General features: G+C 37.4%; 1 protein-coding gene across 5 annotated transcripts in view; it reads right to left on the bottom strand.

The window, feature by feature from the left end:
- Window positions 1-21,414, bottom strand: part of TTBK2 (tau tubulin kinase 2) — a 97,889-nt gene that overhangs the window by 65,444 nt on the left and 11,031 nt on the right. The window contains exons 2-3 of one of the 5 annotated variants that reach the window (XM_087822002.1): window positions 18,867-19,058; window positions 16,675-16,786 (exon numbers count right to left, since the gene is read on the bottom strand). The exons of 2 other annotated variants lie outside the window; for them this stretch is intronic. The gene's annotated coding sequence lies outside the window, so the exon portion shown is untranslated. Of the gene's footprint in view, window positions 1-16,674; window positions 17,234-18,866; window positions 19,059-21,414 lie in introns of those variants that run through there. 2 more of the 5 variants (XM_016212329.2, XM_016212328.2) reach the window with 2 other exon arrangements.

The raw sequence follows: 21,414 nt of genomic DNA, 5'->3' as shown, positions 1-21,414 counted from the left end.
AAACCAAAGGAGAAGAGCACTTTAAGGTGGAAGTGGCTGATGACACGAGCTAGAAGGGCTGAGAAGTGCCCATTAACATAAAAAATTAGGAGGTCACTACTGAGTAGAAGGGGCAGGAGCCTTCTGTAATGGGTTAAAGAGTAAATGGAATATGAAACAATGAAGCAATCTTTGAAGAAGCTTGAGGAAGTCACAGACCAAGAACTAGAAGGGCAAGATTTGGTAGACTGATGAGAACTGTATCTTAACAGTAAAAAAAAAGCTTGTCCACTGACTGACTTAAAATATAAATACAATCCAGATTTATTTTAGTTAATAATTCCACATTCTCTTTTGCATCTGGGTTATCACACTGTTCTCTCATTCTTTGAGCTTTGTTGAAAAGAAAGAACAGGTGTAATGGAACAATAATTCACAATGGGTATAATACATGTTCAACACTTTACATGTATTTTACATGTTTGCAAAACTATAAATTGTAGAAGAATGAAAAGATAAAATGATGGTCAATTAGCAACTTACACTTTTCCTCAGCTTCACAGAAACAATTTAAAAAGTCATTTAAAAAGTATTTCTCTCTTATTATCATTTCTTCAAGATTCCACCTTCCTATCATGGAACACTTAAATGCAATGTCTCTGTTACAAAGACATTTCAACCACCTAAAAATAAAAGGTCATACTAGATTTAACTCCTCTTGGAATGCTCTTATAAAAATATCTTTATAATAAAGTTATACCAAAATACTACTTCTCTCTTGACACTAAAACCACGCTACTTTTAAAATGAAAAGAAACATATCAAATAAATTGTATACCCTTTTTTGGGCAACCAAAACACCAAGTTGGTAGCAAATTTTCTAGGATTCACCGATACATCTTCACTGCTTTACATATGAATTTGATGACTTCTTATCTCATATTTTATGGCATAATGTACTACTACTCTTCTATTTCAGATATATGCAATTAATGAAACTACTCAATAAATATGCACAAATTTTTGGAAGCATAGTGAAACTACAATTTAATTAGAATAGCAACTTCATCACCACTTAGAGAAACTGTGTGTTTTAAAAAAATTTAATTTGATTTTTGAGAGGGGGGGAGGAGAAAGAGAGAGAAACATGGATTTGCTGTGCCACTTATTTATGCATTCATTGGTTGATTCTTGTATGTGCCCTGACTGGGGATTGAACCCACAATCTTAGCGTATCAGGATGACACTATAACTGAGCAACCCAGCCAGGGAGCAACTGTTAAAATAATTTTTGTAATAACTAGTACAAACTGAGGTATCACTCCATGAGTACAGGGACCGTAGCTATTTGTTCTGGTACCTACCACCATACCTGGCAAATAGTGAAATGCTCAATCAATATTTGTGAACGAAAAAAATTAATAGAAATAATAGCTAAAAAACCATGCATAATAGGCAAGCATACTGTGCCAGGCATTATATTAAGTGTTTTACATGCATTTAATCCTCACAACTTAATGTATTATTTTTCCCCCTATTTTTCAGATGTAAAAATAGAGGCTTAGTGAGGTTAAATACTTTGTCCAAGATCCCACAGCTGGAAAATGATGGAGCAGTTTGATTCTAGAGCCTCTGTTCTTAATCATTATGACATAATCTACTGAAATGGGTTTTAAAGACAAGTAACACCCTGTCAATAAACATTAAAACTAAAAGGGAAATAAAGGCTGTGACAAAGCACAGACAAGTACTAAAGTAGGCAGTAGAAATACAAGATAAATTAAGATCCATGCCCTCAAGGAGTTCACAGCCCAGATACGTAAACAAAAAATTATAGTATGATGAACTCTGTATTACAAATTGCTATGGATACACAGATTTGAAAATTTTGTTTATGAGGCTTTTCATGAGAGTTAAATCACTAGATTTTAAATGTTTAAGATGAGAACACCTACAAAGTCTGAAAGATGATTTAAGAATTAATAGTCTAGCCTGGCCAGGCGTGGCTCAGCGGTTGAGTATCGGTCAACCTAGGATCCAGGCGATCGGGGTTCAATTCCTGGTCAGGGCACATGCCCGGGTTGCGGGCTTGATCTCTGGTCCAGGGCCTGTAGGAGGCAGCCGATCAATGACTCTCTCATCATTGATGTTTCTATCTCTCTCTCTCCCTCTCCTTTCCTCTCTCTGAAATCAATAAAGGCATATTTTAAAAAAAAAAATTAACAGTCTAGAGGGCTAGATAAAGGTTAAAAGGTGGGTTAACAGAGAAAGACAAGTATCACATGATCTCACTCATATGTGGAATCTAAAGAACAAACTAACTGATGAACAAAATAGATACAAAGACATGGAAGCATGGAACAGACTGACGAATCTCAGAGGAAAGGTGGAGGTGAGGGTGTAGGGGGGGTGGGAAGAGGTTAACCAACGAATTTATATGCATATATGCATAACCCATGGACACAGACAACAGTATGGTAAAGGCCTGAGGCAGGTGCAGGGTAGAAGGATCAACGGGGGAAAAAGGGGACATCTGTAATACTTTCAACAATAAAGATACTTAAAAAAAAAAGGTGGGCTGAAGTGGGGGCATGCTGAGACACAAAAAATATGCTGAAGTCTTGTATGCCACATAAAGGAGTTCAGATTTGACTCATTAGATAATGGACAGGGGAGATGGGTCGTTCAAAGGTTTTCAAGCATGAGAGCTACATGATTTGGCCTGCATTTTGGAAAAGTAATGCTATTCACCATTAGACTCTGATTTGCGGAGGACATGAAAAGCAGGGAGAGCCATTAGGAGGTTAATAAAATACTCCAGGTAAAAGATGAGGAAGGTTCAAATTAAAGCACTGAAAGTGAGAATTTAAAGAAGAGGAAAGATTTCAAATTAAGCTTTAAAAGACCAATAGGTTAGGAGAAGAGAGAGGAAAGTGAAGGAAGAGCTCTAGCTGAAGCTAAACTCACAAGGTAAACTGCATGAATATACACCAACACAAACGTTGTGGTATGTGAGAGAGGATATAATCATTTCTATTTTGGGGATTTTGCACTGACTTACCTACAGGGCATGAAAGTTGTGTTAGAAACGTAGGTGTAGAGTTTAACGAAGAGGTCAACTATAGAAGGGAATAGATCTGTATATTGTCAATGGAGGTAAGTGTTGATTGCCCACGGAAGACGGGTTGTTTAAGAACACTGATCAGTGCCAGAACACCAACATGCCAGGGGGGAAAAAGGAGCGCATGAAGGAGACTGAGAAGGAAATGTGGAGCCAAAGGAGTTTTATGCCTCACAACTTCCATATTTCCTGCGAAGAATTAAGCAAAATGATCTCTAAAAATGAGGGAAGTAGGGTGAGTTATACTCGAAGAGAATGTTAACAATTCAAAACAACTGCAGTAGAGAAAAGAAAAGACAGAGAAGCAGGCTGCCATTCAGATAAGAAGCCTTAGTAGAACCCAGATAACAGAACTATCGCAAGCTTTATGATAAAGTAGACAGTCTACTGAGTCATATCTAGTTGGTAAGCAAACAAAAAGAGCAAACAGTCCTATACTAAAGGCTACCAGGTCTGATCATGACTCTCCATTCACAAAAAGTTATTCAACTTCACACACAATGAAATTAGAGGAAAGGTCCAAAAACATTACAGAAACTATTCAAAGTTTCTAGGTAAACCATTTTATAAACTGTTAGTAACTCCCAGTATAGAAGACACCTAAATAATCTCAATGACACTCTAAAATAGGACTATCTTGTGTACAAGTGATGTCAAACCCAAGCCAACCCTCATTTTATTTCTACCTGATTAACTTCCATAGGTTCTTATACTTGTACATAAAGGCACCAGAATATAATAAATAAACTTAATTTCAGCATCTTAAGGCTATATTGTCTGTGTTTGCTTGTTTAACCCCTACACTGTAAATACTTCAAGGGCAGGGACTCTAGTACCCAGCTCTGCACACAGGGCATACTAAGTGTTCTATTAATTTCATTTTTTGGATTGTTCATTGCCAGTGTCTAGTACTATAAATGACTTTTGTATATTTATCTTGCATCCTGCAATCTTGCTGAATTTGTTTCTAAGTTCTAGAAATTTTTTAGTGGATTTGCTAGGATTTTCTATATATAGGATCATGTCATCTGCAACTAGAGATAGTTTTCCTCCTTTCCAATCTGGGTGCGTTTTATTTCACTTTCCTGACTTGAACAGAAGGGGCAAGGGCAGAAATCCCTGCATGTTCCTCATCTTTGATGGAAAGAGTAAGTCTTCTACCATGTTAGCTGTGGGTCTTTTTTATAGATGCCCATTATCAGGGTGAGGAAGTTCCCTGCTACTCCTAGTCTATTTAGTATTTTTAATCATGAAGGGGTACTGGATTTTGTTAAATAGGTCTTCTGTGTCTATTGACATATCATGAAGTTTGAAAAAATCATTTGTTTTATTGATATAGTTCGTTACACTGACTTTCATATTTTGAGCTAACTTGGAATTCTAGACATAAATCCCACTTAGTCATCATGAATAAACCTTTTCATCTGTTGCTGAATTCTGTTTGCTAGTGTTTTGCTAAGGGTTTTTGCATCTATACTCATAAGAGACATTGGTTTGTGGTTTTCCTTTCTTCTAATGTCTTTGCCTGGTTTTGGTATCAAGAGTAACATTGGCCTCATAGAATGATTTGGGAAATGTTCCCTCCTTTTCTATTTTTTTTTTTTGGAAGAGTTTGTTTTAAAAAATTGGTATTAATTTTCCTTTAAATGTTTGAATTCATCAGTGAAGCCATCCAGGCCTGGGCTTTCCATGGTGGGTAGGCATTTATTATTATTATAATAAATTTGATTGCTTTACCTGCTAATGTTTATTCAGATTTTCTATTTCTTCATAAGTCAGTTTCCATAGTTTATGTATTTCTAGGAATTTGTCCATTTCATGTAAGTTATTTAATTTGTTGCCATGTAGTCCATAATATTTCCTTATTATATTATTTTTTGTTCCTGTAAGATCAGTAGAAATGTCCCTCTTTAATTCCTTCAGCTCCAGAATTTCTGTTTATTTCTTTTTTATCATTTCAATCTCTTTGGTAAAGTAATCCTTTTATTCATTAATTTTATTCATGAGCTCATTGAGTTGCCTTTCTGAGTTTTCTTGTATCTTCTTGAGTTTCTTCATGACTAAAATCTTGAATTCTCTGTCATTTTTTTCCCCAACTATAAGATAACATTTACTTATAAAATCACAGAGGTAGAAAAAGTTATTTCTAGAAGAAATGGGCTTAGGAAACAAGTTACAGAGGTAAAGGAAGGGCCCTTCCAGTTTGAGAATGAGGATACTAATGGTAAAGTGCCTGGGAGTGGGAGGAGGCGGAGTGGAACGGGAAGGGAAAGGGAAAGGCAAGGGCAAAGGGAAAGGCAAAGGGAAGGGTGTGGGCATGCCCAGGAGCTCTGGGTCCTCCATCCTAAGGGTTCTAAGGATGGAGATTTTAGGGGAGGTCCCAAAGGAAGATCTCAATAGAATCTTCAACAGCTTTCCAAGTGTGTCCTTTCAGGGTTGTGGTCTCCACTGATTGATTTGTCAGCGGCAGGGCAGGGGTCATTATCCAATGCAGCTGGTCCTGAGGTCAGCCTTGTCTGGTTTTGTTGCTTTTCTGGGCCTGGAGCTGAAATACATTTCTGTGGATCAGAAATCTGGATACAGTTTGGTTGGGTGCTTTGGCTCAGGGACTCTCATGAAGAAGCAATGATGTTGTCAGTCAGGAGTATAGTCATCTCAAGGCTCAGACAGGTGGATTCACTTCCAAATTCACTCATGTATGTAGCTGTTGTTAGGCCTCAGGTCTTTGCTGGCTGTTAACCAGAGTCATCAGCTCCTTTCAGAGAGACATCTCCATAGGGCTGCTTGCACCATGGCTTCCCATTTATCATCTCACAGTTTCTGTGGTCATAAATCCAGGCTTCACTGGGCTCTCTGTTTCAGGAACTATCATAAGGTGTCAATCAAGCTGTTGGCCAAGGACAACTCCAGGTTCATCTGGGACAGAACCACTTTCAAGCTCACTCAGTGGTTGTTGGTAGGATTCAGTTCCTTGTTGGCTGTTGGTCAGAGTTTGGCTGTCAGTTCCTTGACAGGTGGCCAGGAAGCAAGGATCACTAGGAGCCAGAGGGGAACCATCTACCACACTTGTAAACAGTCAATCCTCTATCCTCAGGTGCTTCAGCAGTCATTCAGACTTGCACAGAATGGCAAAAAGAATTGAGTTGGCTGATGTGCCCGTTCCCAGCTGAGGCTGAATAAGGCAACAATCTGCCTTCTTTTAGGCGGTGGGAATGGCACTGGGGGTCAGATGGGACTTGGGTTCAGCAACCTCGGTACTTGGGTTCTGGTAGAAAAGAATTGAGAGCCAAGACCCAAGCTATAAGAGAACATTTATTTCGTTAATCACAGAGGTAGAAAAAGTAATTCCTAGAAGAAATGGGCTTAGGAAACAAGTTATAGAGGCAAAGGAAGGGCCCTTGGAGCTTGGGAGTGAGAAAACTAATGCTAATAAATGGGGGGGGGGGGGCACATTGGTGTGCTCCCAGGAGGGAGAGCGCCTGAACTCTCCATCATTTAAATCACAGTCTTTCATGACTTTGGTTTCTGGAGACGTGTCAGTTTCTTTCTGTTACCATGTTACCTTGGTTTTTTCCTGGTACTTGATGGATTGTTCCTCTGCCTGTGCATTTGAGGTAATGAACTCTTTTCTTGTTTAGATACCATTTTGATCTTAACAATTCAGCAGGTTGATAGAGGTCTTTTTTTTATTTTCCAGTAGATGGTGCTATAGCATGAATTTTTGTTTTACCCGCACTACTTGTGCCTCTGCAGTGGGGGGAGGATGGGGTGGAGGTTCTCTGCAGTGCTGGAAATTGGTGCCTGGGTGACGGGAATGGTGGGTGTCCCCACTGTGTCCTGGTCCTCTCAGTCTCGGGGCACCACCACCCGATTGGGAGTGTGGCGGGGAGCAGGGTTTGTGAGCCCTCAGCAATGCTACCTTGTTCCTTAAGGCTGCCGGCACTGCTGTGCTGTAGCTACTACCACGTTCTGACTCAATGTTGGGGGGTAAGGAGCAGGATTCTTGGGCACAGATGCTCCTTCTGCCTCTCTTATCTTTCATTCCTCTACACGTTCGAATATACCCACTTTCAGATGTACCAATTCATGGATCCCTCTGACATGTTTGTGAGTTAAGTAGAGGAACAACTTTGTTGGATTATAGATGTCTGACTTGTAAATCTGAGAGATACAAAGGGGTCTTCTCAGTTCGCAAGGATGTTGACTTCCTCATTCCTAATTTTAGTAATGTGAGTCTTCTTTTTTCTTGGTCTGTCTGGCTAAAGGTTTGTCAATTTTGTTCTTTTTTTTTTTTTTTTTTTTACAGAACCAGGTTTTGTTTCTGTTTTTCCCCATTATTTTTCTATTCTCAATTTCATTAATTTCCTGTAATCTTTATTATTTCCTTCCTCTGCTTGTTTTATGTTTAATTTGCTCTTCTCTTTCTAGTGTCATAAGGTGAAAGGCTAGATAATTTATTGGTGATCTTTCTGGCTTAATATAGGCATTTACAGATATAAATCTCCTTCTAACCACTGCTTAAGCTACACCCCATAACTTATGAATCATCACAGAAAATCTCTTTGGAACCTTAGAGGGTGGGGTCATTAATGCCACACACCATACAGGACAACCTATTATTTTTTTTGAAGGAGACACAAGCCTGATGGAAAGGAAAAAAACAATAACACTGACTTAAGAGTTAAATCTCAACTCTGCCACTTAATAATTATGGGACCCTGAGCAAGTTTCAGTTTTGTGAGAAGACCTATTGAGAATATTGAGTAAGATAATATATTTACAAAGCATATACTTGATCATCTATCCAGTATTCATTCTCCTTTACTAACAGCATCCAAATGGCTCTTAAGGAATGACCTTCCTCAACTGTGTATCTACTGTCTCAATGGACTTGATCCCCTCCCAAGCCTAAGGTTGGGCATTAACTGCTCTAAGCCAGAGTAATCTAGAAAATTCTCTTTTGCCATGGGTATCAGTTTGATAATGAAGAGAAAACTAGATATTCAAGACCTAAGACAATCAATGTATAACATTACTCTGATAGGACTCAAGACTTTTATCTGATAATTATGAGAGGGTTTTTTTGTTCTGTTCTGTTCTGTTTTATTCTCACCTCAGGATATTTTTTCCATTGCTTTTCAGAGAGAGTGGAAGGGAGAGAGAGAGAGAAACACGGATGTGAGAGAGACACGTCAATTGGCTGCCTCCTGCACAAGCCCCAACAGGGACCAGGGATCAAGCCTGCAACTGAGGTACGTGCCCTTGGCCAGAATCAAACCCGGAACCCTTCAGTCTGAGGGCCAATGCTCTAACCACTGAGCCAAACCAGCTAGGGTGACATGTTTTTAAAAAAAGAAAGAATGTAGGTCCCTTCTAATTGCTACCAGCAACCATCTCTCAATCATGAAGAAAACCAGTATGAGGATGAAGTCCACAACATGGAAGAGATAATTACAGAAAAAAAGAGAGTCACATGGACAGCAACACACAAAAGAATGAAAACTAGACCCTATCTTGCACCATACACAAAAATCAACTCAAAATGGATTAAAAACTTGAACATTAAAAAATAAAATAAAAAAAGACTTGAGTGTAAGACCTGAAACCATTAAACTCAGAAGAAAACATAGAGGGTAAGCTCCTTGACATAGGTCTTGACAACGACATTTTGGATTTGACACCAAAAGCAAAGATAACAAAAGCAAAAACAAATAGGTGGGACTACACCAAATTAAAAGGCTTCTGCACACTTGCCCAGGGGTACTGCCAGCCAAGCAGCTGCACAACTGGGCCAGGTGGACTGCTCTCGAGAACCTGTGGAGGGTGGAAAATAGATCCATGTCTGTTTTTATAAACGGCTTGTTGTAGGCACTTTGGGAATGTTTCTGGAATGAATGAGTTCCTAATAAAACAAAGCACATACACACACAGAAAAATAAAATAAAAGGCTTCTGTACATCAAAGGAAACCATCAACAAAATGAAAGGTAACCTAATGAATGGGAGAAAATATTTGCAAATCATATATCTGATAAGGGGTTAATATTCAAAATAAAGAACTCATATAATAGCAAAAAAAACCCCACCAAGAAACAAAAAATCCCCCCAAATGGACAGAAGACCTGAATAGGTATCTTTCCAAAGAAAATATCAAATGGCCAGGAGGTACATGAAAAGGTACACAACATCACTAATCATCAGGGAAATGCCAATCAAAACCACAATGATACCACCTCACACCTGCTAGAACTGCTATTATCAAAAAGACAAGAAATAACAAGTATTAGGGGGATGCAGAGAAAAGGGAACCCTTGTGTACTATTGGTGGGAATGTAAATTGATGCAGCCACTATGAAAACAGTATGGAGGTTCCTTAAAATATTAAAAATAGAACATATGATCCAGCAATTCCCCTCATGGGTATATATAGGGTGTTCCAAAAAAATGTACACACACTTTAACAGCTGATAACTCAATTTTGAAAATGAAATATATTTTAACGAACACTACCTTTATAATTATTCAAAGTGTGTGTATACATTTTTTGGGACACCCTATATATACCCAAAGGAAATGAAATTATTATCTCAAAGAGATAGCTGCACCTCACATTCATGCAGCCAAGATATGGAAGCAACCTAAGTATCCATTGACGGGTGGATAAAGAACACATAATGCGCATGCGTGTGCGAGCACACACATACAATATTATGCAGCCATAAAAAATAACAACACCCTTCCATTTGTGACAACATGGATGGATCTTGAAAGTACTATGCTAAGTTAAATAAGACAGAAAAAGATAAATGTTGTATGATCTCACTTATATGTGGAATTTAAAAAAACCTAAGTCCTCAAAATAGAGACTATGATTACTGGTGGTTGCCAGAAGTAGGGAGGTGAGGAAGGGATGGGGGGAATGGGTGAAGGTGATCAAAAGGTACAAACTTCTAATTGTAAAATAAATAAGTCCTGGGGATGTAATGTACAGCATGGTAACTACAGTTAACAATACTGAATTGTATATTTGAAAGTTGCTAAGAGAGTAGATCTTAAAAGTTCTCATCATAAGAAAATAATTTTAACTACGTGAGGTGACAGGTGTTAACAAACTTATGGCAATCATTTTGCAATATTACATACATCAAATCATTCTGTTGTACACCTTAAACAATTATAAAGTTATATGTCAATTATATCTCAATAAAACTGGAAGAGGGGAAAAAAAAGTCAGAACCCAGATCAAAATATACCTCAAGCCTATCCTACCTCTGGATCATTCAGTTTGGTGTGGAGGAAATCTGCATGGTGTGGAGGAAAATTGCATGTGCTCAAGACTGCTTAAGTTAAATATCAGCTTTTTCACTTGTTAGCTTGTTACTTAATCTCCACAAGCCACACAAGGAATAACAATAGCACTTACCTGAAAGGGTTATTGCATAGGTGAAATCAGCCAAAGTATGACTAATACTTAATACACTGTGTAGTACACAGGAAGTGCTCAATATATGCTCCCTATTATCATCATTAAAGATTAGTGATAATGGGCCCTATTTTGGAATGAGACAGATCTAAGCTAAAAATCCTGGTTCTTCTATTTACCATGATTTTTGACTATGGACAGATTAACCTCTTTTAGGCTCAATTTCCTCAACTATAAAATGAGGTAAAAGTTATGGCAAGAATTAAATAAAATATTTTTAAAACAATGCCTGGCACAGCCCTGGCTGGGTGGCTCAGTTGGTTGGAGCATCGTCCCGTTACTGGTCAGGGCACACACCGAGGTTTCGGGTTCAATCCCAGGTCAGGGTGCGTACAGGAGGCAACTGATCAATATTTCTCTCTCTCCCCTTAAAATATTTTAAAAACATATCCTCACGTGAGAATAAAAAACAAAAACAAAAACAAAAACCTGCCTGGCACAGGAAGTATGATAAATGGTTGGTAGCATCATCATTATGTGATAGGTACAAATTGCTTTCCAAAGTGTTTGTACCAATTTATACTTCTACTATTGGGACACAAGGGAATTCTCATTTCTCTATGCTCACCAACACTTAATACTGTCAGACTCTTTTCTTCTAATCTGATGGGTATAAATTGGTGTCATGCTATAATCTACATTTGTCTCATTACTAGTGACGAGCATCTTTTGATGGGTTGACTGATTGTTTAGGGGTGTGTTTTTATGAATTACCATTTCTTATCCTTTGCCTCCTTCTTTCTCTGTCCATTCCTGTGACTAACTACCTTGGCCTAGGACATCACTCTCTTAATCTTATAGAGGGTTTCACTGAAATTCTTTGCCTCTATGCTCTCCAAATATTTGAAGGCCCTCACTAGTTCCCTGCCACTATATTTTTCCTCTCCATATTACTGCTGCCACTTAACTCTCACCTACAGACTCAAGCCCACCTCACTCTCTCCCTTACGTTCAGCAGGAAGCCTTTATCGAGCTCTATCCAGCAGAGTACTCTGGATGACATCATGCATTCACACTTGCTGCTAGCCTGTCCTGACCTCACTCCTTGGTTTTGACAACTGAGGTTTTTTCTGCCTAGCTGCTCTTTTGTTACCTTCTCAGTGTTCTAGGGGTCTTTGTAGACATTTCTCTTTTTTATACATTTTAAACATTTTTCTTATAACTTATCTAAAATTTCATTAATTATTCTCTCTGTGTCAGTCTGGCTTGTGAGCCCCTGAGGACAAAGACCATGGCTTGTTTATATCTCCTGTACCTAGCACAGTGGTTCAAATTTTCCCAGTGCCTAAAAAGAAAAGAAGGAAAGAAAACAGAATGAAAATGACTGGCAAACTATTGAGCACCCTGGACTTTCTAGGACTAAGGCCACTTGCCTCTACTTCTCCATTCTACTGCCCCCTCCCACTCCCACAGGGCCAAATGCCAATCTCAGAATTACAGGCACAAGCTTGCCCTGCGTTCTTCACCTATCTCTTATAAACAACGTACTGGATTCCCCTAATGTTACTGCTCCAACAGACTACCACCTACGGTCTACTGACCCAGTTCACCTAGCATGTGCATCTCCCTGACCCTATCCATCTTGCCAAATTTGACTGTACTTCACTGTACCAGGCCAACATGACCAATAATGTAAACACCCACACACTATTCATAAGATAATCTCCCTAAAATACTGCTTTTATCACATCATTTGCCTACACAAGAAAACATAAACAATAATGCCTGGAGAAAGATTAAAATGGTGAGCCTAGAATTCAAGATTCATTCTACATTACTTATCAGACCTCATTTCCTTCAGTTCTTCAGCATAAATTATACACTCTGATGAGGTGTGTTTGTTTTTTTATTCTCCCTCTCAAATGTTCTACTTCGGTTTTTTGCTCACATTATTTCCCTCAACCTCATCTCCTCAAACCAAATACAACTCTTAAAATCTAAATATCCCTGTAGGAGGCAATATCAACCAATTAATACTCAGGATTAGATTTTCAGATATTAGCAAGTTGGTCACCTAGCAAGGCCCTGAAGGGAAAAAAATAAACAAGACAATTAACATAAGAGTTCCCTGGAGACAAATAAGAGTAATAGAGTTTGGTAACACAGAGAGAACTAGAGAAAGTCGTCAGCAAGGTAGCTCTGATCACTGGGAGTCATAGGCTGTTGACTCTAAGAAAATATAGGATGGAAATATATCAACAAACCCATTTTTAACTTTCCGCTTATGTCTCGCTTACATTTAAGAAATCCTCTAAAAGATAGGAGAAATCCTGAACGTATAAACCAGATCTTTACCAACCACTCAAAAAAACACCACTAGGGCTTTTTGTTAATCTTCTAGGTGTTAATCACTCTAACTCAACAGGGAATGCCTATGGTCTGTCATCAAGCTCTGTGCAAAGAGAAATAACCGTGGTATCTCCACCCAAAATAGACCAAAAAAAAGCAGACTTAATTTAAATAGAAAATATCTATGGATGTTATAGCAAGGTAGCATCTTGTTAGTTAAACAGACATTTTAGCTGTGATATAAAAAAGGATTCTAGCCCGGCCTGGCATAGCTCAGTGGTTGAGCATCAACCCACGATCCAGGAGATCACAGTTCGATTCCCAGTCAGGGCACATGCCCAGGTTTCAGGCTCCATCCCCAGTCGGGGCATGGAGGAGGCAGCAGATCCATGACGACTCTCTCATCACTGATGTTTCTATCTCTCTCCCTCCCTTCTCCCTTCCTCTCTATGAAATCAACAAAGGTATATATTTTTTAAATAAAATAAATAAAGCATTTCTATTCATCTAAGGCAAGTAGTAATAAATCCTTCTCTAACTGCCAGTCTTTTTTTAAATGCATATAACCTAATGAATCTTTTTGTTGTTACAATTTCAGATGAGCGTCTACTACTCTTGCTTTCAAATCAAGAGCTAAAACTATGGCAGGTGGGGGTATGGTGGCCTACAATCCAATATTAAATAATGAGTAACAATGTCATGCACAAGGCAAGTAATTTCACATGATTTGCTGTTAGAAGAAAGTAAAACAATCATAAAGGACCATCATCAATCATTTTCCATTTTAAGTTAAAAAGCCATTTAGCAATAAAATGAAAAGCTGAGCTGGAAGAATCCTAAATCTAACAATGCAATGCTCTAGAATTCAAAGAACAAATTCTTTGAATTCTTGTAATTTGTCATTTACAAATTAGCAAACACTGAGATTCTGCAAAGATGGACTACTCCTGATAAGGACACCACAAAACCAGGGTTAGCTTCCTTACCCATCTGTTACTTGCTCCTGATATTTACCCACTCCCCACCAAAAACAAAGAAACCACACCCACCCAAATTATAACAACTCAGGAAATATCTACACCATGGGAGATTAAAAAATACAAAGCTAGGCCCTGTTCTCAAAGAATTTACAATCTTGTAGAAGGAAATGAACATATTATAAGATTAAGGTAGACAATATAAGATCAAATGATAGCTATAAGAACAAAGAATACGCATTACAGAGAAATCAATAGATCTGTAGGATTAAAATGCATCACAGTTTGGAGCTTGACTGAGTTAACTTGACACATAATACAAAAAGAAGGAAGGGGTGTCCTCTACACCAAGACCCCAGGAAAAATAATTCCGCCAAGGAATCTAAAATACAAAGGTTCCTTCCAGCTCTCATGATAAAGCGCATCCAACAATCCCTTAGATTCTAAGTAGCTTACCAGGAGCAGAAGGAAGAAAGCAGAAGGAAGTTTCCAAACTCTTCATTCTACGTAACCATCAAAGGAAATTCCATCAATTAAATTTTTTTCTTCTAAAAGCTGAATAGCTTTATATTTCACACACAGATGTGCGGTACATTTTAAGTTCATTTTTGTATAATGTATGTGGTTTAGGTCAAGATGCGTTATTTTTGTATGTGGATGTCCAACGTTTCAACACCACTTATTGAAAAGACTATTCTATTTCACTTAGAAACTTTGTAAAAAATTATTGGCTATATTGGTGTGGTTCTATTTCTGGAATCTCTATTTTATTTCATTGATCTATATGTCTAGCTCTTTGCTAATACCCCAGTCTTGATTATGGTAATGTCGTGCTGAGTTTTAAAATCATGTAGTTTGATTTTTCCAACTTTTTTTTTCAAAATTGTTCTGGCTATTCCAGGTCCTTAGCCTTTCTATAGGAATTTTAGAATCAGTTTCTCTATAACTACAAACAATGCTGTTGGGATATTTATTGATAATGTGTTAGATCTATAGATCAATTTGGGGAGAATGAACATCTTTACTATAGTGAATCTTCCAATTCATGAATATGATACGTCTCTCCATTTAAATCTTCTTTGATTATTTTTAATCAGGGTTTATAGTTTTCAGCATAGATATATATTTTATTAACTTTAAACCTAAGTATTTCATTTTGGGGAGCTATTGTAAACTTTTTAAAATTCAAATTTCAATCATTTATCACTAGTGTATAGAAATGATTACTTTTTGTGGGTTGACCTTGAATCACTTGCTAAACTCATTTATTCTAGAAATTTTTTGTGGATTCCTTGGGATTGTCTACATAGACATTCATGCCATATGCAAACAGGGACAGTTTTATTTCTTCCTTTCTAATCTGTATGCCATTATTTCTTTGAATATTTTTGCCGCACCACTCTCATTCTCTTCTCAGTCTGGGTTTCTGATGACACAAATGTTAAACCTTATAATAGTCTCATAGGTCCCCAAGACTATTTAGTTTTAGCCTTCTTTTTTTGTTGTTCCAACTGGATCATCTCTTTTTTTTTCCAATCAGGTATACAAAGTATTTTTCGCTTAAGTGCAGCATAAGGTCTATGTTATTTTTTTTTTAAGTTTCCAACTGGATCATTTCTATTGATCTATTTTCAAATTCTGACTCTTTCATCTATCATATCCACTCTGCTACTGAGCCCATCCAGTAAGATTTTTATTTCCATTATTGTATTTCTCCATTCTAAAATTTCCATTTAGTCTTTATATCTTCTACTTCTTTGCTGAGGTGTTTTTTTTAAATCTTCCTGCTCACTCTTGAACATTTAGTTCTTTGTATCTTCTGTTTCTCTGCTGAGACTTTTTATCTTCCTGCCCATTCCTGGAACATGGTCATTATAGCTGATTTAAAAATTCTTTGCGATAAACACCTGTGTGTTCTTGGCACTGAGATCTGTGTTACCTTTTCCCATGTGAGTTTAAATTTTTCTCTTTTAAAGCTGAGTAATTCTAGATTGTATTTTGGACATTTTGAATATTATGTTATGAGACTCTGGGTTTTATTTAAGTCTCACTGAGAATGTCTGTGCTTTTTTTTTAGTCAGCAATTAACCCAGTTGGGTTCACAGTTCAAGTTCTAACATGTCTTCTGTGGGTTGTTTCCAATTTCAATTCAGTTATGTGTTCCATAACTGTCCCACGTAGTGTCCAGTTTGGGGACTGGGAGGTGGTCTATCCCATAATTCCATCCTCAATGTTTATTCATGCTGTTTAGAATCAGGCTCATGTATACACAGCTTGGACGTCAGCTCAGCAGTCCATAAGCAATTTTAAGTGGTTTCCCTGCAATCTTCTGGTTCCCTAGGGCTCCCTTTTCTCAGTCTTCCAACAGAAAGCTGGGCTTCATTAACCACACTCTGCTGTGTATTTCCCATGACTGTGTCAGAAGTCAGGCCCAGGACGAGCAAGAGAAGAGCAGAGGGAGAAGAAAATGGGATTTGCTCCACTCTCTTAAGACCATAGCTCCTTCAATTTGAGAGGAAGGTTTCCTTTTCTCTGTGATTTAGGCTCCAGCCTGCACCCACTGAGACCACTGCAGCCACTGCCAAGGACTGCTTGAAGCCCAGGGTGCAAGAGAATGAAGAAAAGAAAAAAAAGAAGAAAAAAGAAAAAGATGTGGAATTGCCACATTTTCTCTGAGCATTAGGAAACCCCTTTCCTGCTCCTTGAGTCAGAACTAGACGACCTCTCCTGGTGTTTTCTGTCCTTGTTAATAATGCTCACTTCCAAGTTTCAGGATACATTAAGTTCAGGAGGGGGCATACTGGAAGAAAAAAATGGTAAACTCACCACCGGTTCACTGGTACTTTCAATTCTGGTCTTCTTCCCCAATCTGCCTCCTACTACTTATTTTTCAGAGTCCTCAAATAGCCACTCCAAGCATTCTGTCCAGGTTTTATAGCTGCATTCAGTGGGAGAGACAGGGCGAAGTATGCTTACTCCATCTTATCTGGAACCAGAACCTGGACTGTTTTTCTTAACAAATTTTGTAGAACTGATTGATTAAACTATCTGTATAAGTTTGATTATAAATTTTAAATAAATAAATCCTGTAGTAATCTTATCGAGGAAAAAGGAAGAGGCAAGCTAGTAGAATCACATTTTTTTAAGCCTACATATTTTTGGATATTACATGTTTAGGAAAAAAAGTGAAGCTCTTAACTGCACTTTATTTCTTTAAATCTTATTTTACCCGTGGATTTTTACAAATATTAGGCCTGTTATAAATTCTTTTAAAGGAAAAAAGAAAGTAGGAGTTATCCAAAGCATAAGACAAAGGAAAGCGGACTGCAGATGAGAGGCCATAAACTGTTTAGGAACTGAAAAAAAATGTGTCATGTTAAGGTGGATAGACTTTACCTGAGAAAAGGCAGGCCCTGAATTATTTTAGCAAAGGTGGGGGAGCAACACGATCCAACTGATATATCTGAAGGATCACTCCTGCTGCAGAACATAAAGGTGCACAGAAAATGACTCTTACTGTTTGAATCTAAGGGGTAACATAAAGTTGCAGAACAGTAGATATAAAGTATGATTCCACATGTTGTTGGGGGATATGGATAAGGAAGAAAGATTTTTTAAAATTTATTTTAGAGAGGGAAGAAGGGAGAGAAGGAGAGACAAACATAGATGTGAGAGAGATACATGGATCGGTTGCCTCCCATACATGCCCTGACCAGTGAGTGATCTAACAAGCAACCTAGGTATGTGCCTTGATCGGGATCGAACCCGAGAGTTTTTGGTGTGCAGGACGATGCTCTAACCAACTGAGCTGACACACCGGCCAGGGCAAGGGAAAAGATTTTATACACACACACAATCATTTCATTATATATGTCATTCATGACATATATATGACATATATAATGATATGGTTATATATGTGTGCAGGAAACTAACTTTTTACTTTATTCTTCTGTTTAAGTTTTAAATTTTTTTACTGTGAACATTTATAGCCTTAAAAAGGTTGTAAATAAAATGGAGGTAGGTCTTATGTATGCATTAGATAAAAGATAGATATAAGATATTAAAACAAGACAAGTATGAATGAGTCTAACATTCAGTAGCACTGTTCCTAGCATATAGTAAGCACAAAAATGCTACTATAGATCTCCCCACAAATAAGATATTATCGAACATTTATATAGTAACTTCACAACCCAAAACAGCTTTTTAATTAAATTACATTACACTAATTTACCATGTATTTTCAAGCATGGATTTTGAGATGTTCATAATTGTTATATTGCATTTTTACTATAAAAGAAATGTTTGCATTATTCTTTTCAATTTCTTAAGCACCAAAGAACATACTAAAAGGAAAAAGTAAAAGATCCTCCTTTCCTGGTACCTCTAATTCCAATATCCAAACATAACCATTCCCAGTGGTTCTTGAGTTCTATATGATTACAGACTTTCTTTGTGCATATAAACCACATATAAACATATGTGTATGTACATATACACACATATATACATTATATTCTATTTCAAGGAAATGGATCTCTGCTCCTTAAAATAATCTAGACCTATTCTAGTTCCTATTTGTCATTTTTCTAAACCCAAACAGAGTAATGAATAGACAAATCCCTGCGCGGGCAGACAATGTTAACTCTCCCAACTAGGTAAATGTTTAAAGTGAACATACTGAACAAATAAAGTTCTTAGAGATCTCCTAACACTCTTTAATAAAACAGGTAAGTATTAACCAGGGCAAGCTAAATTACTTTAGAAGGAAAATTGCACAGGATGAAACAAACAGAAGGGCAGATGATAGGTTAAAGGATACAATGAAGGAGTAAGGGGTTATCCCTAACTTTTAGGTCCCAGAGTTTGACTACTATGCTCTCCCGCAAAAGGAGTTATCAGAGATCTTATAATACCCTTTGATGGAGCCGATGAAACTTCACGAGGGCAAGCACCTTAAGGAGTAACTTTCGTAGACAGTCTTCTATAATGGAAAGAAATTACATATTTCTTACATTCTTATGTCTAGGGAAAGAACGTAGTTGCACTGCACAGCAGTAGCTGGAGACTTCAAGCAGGGACGGCAGAGGAGGTGCAACTGCTCTTCTGTCATAGTGCCCCTTCTTCCAAACTCTCAGAGCTGTGCTCTGCAGTTTCCAAAACAAAAATAAAAAGCAGAACCAACATCTCCGGGTAAAAAAAAGTCCCTGAAAGCCAAAACAAAATCACTTATTTATGGGCTATGCTGTTTTCTTCTGCATTTATATGGGGCAAGACAAATTGTTTCCGAACTACTTCAACTGAGAATAATAAAATTATTTGGTTATCAAATAATGGCATTTACTCTATTATTTCTTGATATTAATAGGATCCTCACTTGCTTTCAGAGGTTGTAGAGGATAAAATTTTTGAAATAATTAAATAAACTTAATTAATTACCTTCTCATCCAAAGTAATATATAAAGAGAAAAACCTCAGTTTTACTCAAGTTGGTGCTTTGAAAGAACACAAAAAATAAGATATGCTGATCATTCACAACATGACATAGAGGGCTAAAATAGAGCAGAGGCAGGACAACTTTCTAGTCATTCAATGATTTAAGTAGTGATTTTTAAATACAAACTTTAAAAAATCCTCACCTGAGGATACAGTTTATTGATTTTAGAGAGAGAGTAAGAGAGGGAGGAAGGGAGGGAGGGAAGGAGAGAAATATCAACGTGAGAGAGAAACATGGATCAGTGCCCTGACCAGGAGATCGAACCCACAACTTAGGTATGTGCCCTCACCAGGAACCGTACCCACAACTTTTTTAGTGTACGGGAGGACACTCCAACCTACTAAGCCACCTGGTCAAGGCTACAACCACCTTCATTAGATTGAACACATTATGAAAAGAATACACAAGAATTAGTGAGATATCTGATCTACAGAATATTTTTAAAGAAAAACTATTTTATGCTTGGTATATATTTATACACCAACTGGAAGCAAGTTAACAAAATATAAACTTTTAAAGATCCTAGAAAGACTCCCTTTGGTGAAAAGATATACTAAGATATACACTAAGTATAAATTATAGCAATTTTACAATATTGTGGATTCCCAAAACATTAGACCCACCTATATGCAAAGATTAAAAACACTTCTAAAGCAAACAGAAATCATTTTCTGGAAGATTCAAATGACTGCCTTCTATAACAATGGAGAGTTGAATATGTAATATTCAACTTAGGTTTTGAGAACCTAAGTCCTAGTTGGCCAAAGGTAACTTTATCAACTAGTATTTATAGCACTCTTTAACAAATTATTCCAGAACCTCAATATTTCTTTTTCTTATCATAAAAAACAACAATGAATCTTATGAAAAAAATAATCAGAAATAGAAGAATAATGTTATTCTATTCTCCCACATCTCCATTTACAAATGTGTGCTATTACCAAATACAAAGCTACCTCATGCTATTATTTTGCCATGGAGCACAAAATAAATGTCAAGTGTAAATGCATAGAATTCCTGTCTTTTAAGAAGCTTGCAATTTAAAAGAGAACACATTTCATTTAGTTCCTTTTCTGGAGATTCAAAATGAAAAGGGAACCCAATGTATGGGAGAACATATTTGCCAATGATACATGTGATAAGGAGTTAATTTCCAAAATATATACTCATACAACTCAACAAAAAGAAGACAAATAACCCAACTGAAAAATGGGCAAAGGACCTGAATAGACACTTCTCCAAAGACGACATACAAATGGCCAAGAGACATATTAAAAAAATGCTCAATGTCACTAATTATCAGAGAGATGAGGTAGCACCTCACACCTGCCAGAATGGCTACCATTAATAAATCAACAAACAACAAGTTCTGGTGAAGATGTGGAGAAAAAGGAATCCTAGTACACTGCTGGTGGGGATGTAGGCTGGTACAACCACTATGGAAAACAGTGTGGAGCTTCGTCCAAAAATTAAAAATGTATCCAGTGATCATACTTCTAGGAATATATCTAAGAAGCCAGAAACACCAATCAGAATATATGCACCCCTATGTTCACTGCAGCACTGTTTACAACAGCTAAGATCTGGAAAGAGCCCAAGAAGAGCCCATCAGTAGATGAATGGATTAAAAAACTGTGGTACATTTACACCATGGAATACTATGCAGCTGTTAAAAAAAAAAAAAAAAAAGGATCTCTTACCCTTTGAGACAGCATTGAGGGACCTGGAGAGTATTATGCTAAGTGAAACAAGCCAGTCAGAGAAAGACAAGTATCACATGACCTCACTTATATGTGGAATCTAATGAACAAAATAAACTGAACAAAAAAGATCCAGAGATATCGCAGCATGCAACAGACTGTCATATTTGGGGAAGGGGGGGGGGGGCAGGAAGAGATTAATCAATGAATTTATATGCGTACATGCATAGCCCGTGGACATACAATAGTTTGGAGAAGGCCTGGGGAGGGGGTAGGAGTAAGGTGCAAGGGGTCAATGGTGAAAATTAGGTACTTTCAACAATAAAGATAAATTTAAAAAATAAAAAGTAAAGGCTATTTTTGAGA

The sequence above is a fragment of the Miniopterus natalensis genome, chromosome 1 (assembly GCF_054644295.1).
Source record: "Miniopterus natalensis isolate mMinNat1 chromosome 1, mMinNat1.hap1, whole genome shotgun sequence".
Taxonomy (NCBI): domain Eukaryota; kingdom Metazoa; phylum Chordata; class Mammalia; order Chiroptera; family Miniopteridae; genus Miniopterus; species Miniopterus natalensis.
The sequence above is the reverse complement of the archived record's forward strand: the minus strand, read 5'-3'. Positions and strand labels throughout refer to the sequence as shown.